The sequence below is a fragment of the Dermacentor andersoni genome, chromosome 1 (assembly GCF_023375885.2).
Source record: "Dermacentor andersoni chromosome 1, qqDerAnde1_hic_scaffold, whole genome shotgun sequence".
In the NCBI taxonomy this organism is placed as follows: Eukaryota; Metazoa; Arthropoda; class Arachnida; order Ixodida; family Ixodidae; genus Dermacentor; species Dermacentor andersoni.
This window is the reverse complement of record NC_092814.1, coordinates 107,053,978-107,056,840: the sequence shown is the minus strand read 5'-3', so window position 1 is coordinate 107,056,840 and position 2,863 is coordinate 107,053,978.

The following is a 2,863-nucleotide window of genomic DNA, read 5'->3' as shown; positions in this document are numbered from 1 at the left end:
TGGGACGGTAGTTGTTTATGTCAGCTTTGTCCCCCTTGTCCTTATATATCATGCTCATCCTGCTTAGTCTCCACCCATCAGGAGGGTTACCGTCCATTATCGTTTTGCTCACTACCTCTCTTAAAGTCTGATTGAATATTGGACCCAATGTCTTTATTAGCATAATTGGGATGCCATCAGGACCTGTCGAAGGGCTACTAAGAACCATCTTCTCTGCCTTTTCCAACTCTCGTAGTTCAAGTGAAGCCACTACACTAACCGCGGTCTATCCTCGTTTGATAAAGTACATGCAAGGTTTCTTTGTTATTTAAATTTTTCTGTCATCATTATTCCTATATGACCCGCCATGGTTGCTCAGTGGCTATGTTGTTGGGCTGCTGAGCACGAGGTCGCGGGATCGAATCCCGGCCACGGCGGCCGCATTTCGATGGGGGCGAAATGCGAAAACACCCGTGTACTTAGATTTAGGTGCACGTTAAAGAACCCCAGGTGGTCGAAATTTCCGGAGTCCTCCACTACGGCATGCCTCATAATCAGAAAGTGGTTTTGGCCCATAAAACCCCATAATTAAAAAATATTATTCTTATATGTTCCATTGCCTCATCCCCTTCTAGCCGAACACCTTGAGCTGTAACTATAAACCCATACTCAAGGCCAGTATTATTACTCAAGGAGTTCAGATGTTTCCAAATTTCTTAGCTGCTTCTCTATCCTTTTTTACTTCTAACAACCACTGGGTCCCCTTTTCTTCTAATTTTCTCATTGATCAGATGGGATGCTTCCCTTCTACAGTTTAATAAATCCAATTTCCTGCCTACAGCAGCTTCTGGTTCACCCCCCTGCTTAGAATATGTGTGTTCCCTGGAGGCTCCCTGACGTTTCTCTATGACTTTCTTAACCTCCTCATCCCACCAGCTCTTGGGTTTGAGTCTTCTTTTCCCTTTGGGCCTCACTGGTCCCTTAGCAAGCTGTAGCTCAAATAGTCCTGTTAAAATTGCGTATGTCCATTCTGTTTTAGTACCCTCAGAAATTACCTCCTCAATTTGTTTGGTTGCTATTCCCAGTTGCTTTTCCGAGTGAAAAAACCCATGTGGTCGTTAACCTTAACTCCTTCCTACTTTCGTTTCTCTTCTAAAACTCGGTTTGACGCATTTGTGATCACTACCAAGGCTTCTGGAGCCGTATTCAGCTATGTTCATTACCCCTGGTCTATCATACATCCTATGTGAGATTAGTGCATAATTTGTCAATTGCAGGCTCCCTACCTCCCATGTTATGTGCCCTTCACATTTCTCACTACTGTTACATACAGCTAATTTATGCCTTTCACACATATCCAACAGCATGTTGCCTGTTGAGTCTGTGTACCTGTCCATATCTTCGATGGGTGCATTCATGTCTCCTAGTATAATAATCTCGCACCCACCCTCCTCCTAGCCCATTAATGTCACTTGTTATGCATTCTACCATTTTTTTTCCTATTTGGCATTTGCTCTTGTCCACAGGTATACAAAGCCAGGGAGTGTGTCTGCTCCCCTGCCACTTTCCCTTTTCGCCATAAATGTTCCATGCATTTCTTTTTGACTCTTGAATGAATTCCCCCAATTCCATCCACTTTCTGCTGGCCTCTGTTCTATTGCAATATTCCCATGCAGAATCAGGATTACAGGGTGACTGCTCCGGGTCCCTAAGATGTGTCCACAAAACCGTATACCATCAACTACTCCTGCCTTAGCTGCTGTTCTATTTCCTCTCACTTCAGCCTATTCCTGCCACCTTGCTTGTTAATATACCATATGTCTGAATTAACTTGGCACTGGTGCTTACGTCTATTTCTTCTCCTACAGACTCTACTTTTCTTGAATCTTGGTGCCTCTCCGGGTCCCTCTTCGTCTACACTGGTTGAATCAGGACTCTGAGTCCCCCCCCCCCCCTGCCCCCCAAAAAGCGTTGCTTCGCGGCCCATCCTACTACCTACCCACCTGCCCGTGGCACCACTGTACTGAACGCCATCCTGTGCCAAAAGGTGGGAGCCGGGCTCTTACACGTCCCAGCTTACCTCCATTACGCCGTACCCAAGTTGTCGACTCAAACCCCTAATGCATTAGTAAGATCTTGATGAGGGCTAGTTGGTTCATATTTGTTTCTTCGTGTCCTCGTTTTATTCGCGCTGTTCAACCTCAGTTCTAAACCCCTAATGGTGCGGTTAGCCTCAACCACACTCCTTTCCATCCCGATAGGCTGCCCCTGGACCCCTAGGATTGCGCATGTGGTCACATGCACCTCCGCAGAGGCCTCTCTGAGTTTACGCAACCCAACCTCTAACTGCCTCTTGACGTTATGACTCTTTCCCTTCAGCATATCCTTGGAGACTAGCATGGATAATGACAAGGTTTTCGTCCTCCATGTTGTCCCCTACGACCTACTGGGCTTGGGTCATTGAATCCGCCATGCACTTCCCTGATTGGGCCTCCACCATCACCCGCCTCTCTACCTTCACTCTTGTTAAGACCCCCCCCCCCCCCCCGCCCTCAACCCTGGCTATGTTGGAGTCCAGAACCATCAGGACCTTTCTTCGCTCAAATCGTTCGCCTCCAGCCTGCGATTGCTGTCCTCCGGTTCGCGCTAGCTGGCCCTCCAGCCACCGTACGCCACTGTCGCACGGCAACGGGCTCGGTGCTGCTACCTCTCGCACCGCCCTACCCAAAGTCTGCTGCGCTACATCACTAGCTTCGGGGAGCCCCCGTGCTGCCGCCTGCGGTTCTACGGCCTCTACGTGTCCCTTCCGTCCTGTCTCTTCGTTCACATTAAATGCCTCTGCCTGAGACTCCCAGCTATCCTCGCCCTCCACCTGACGATACTC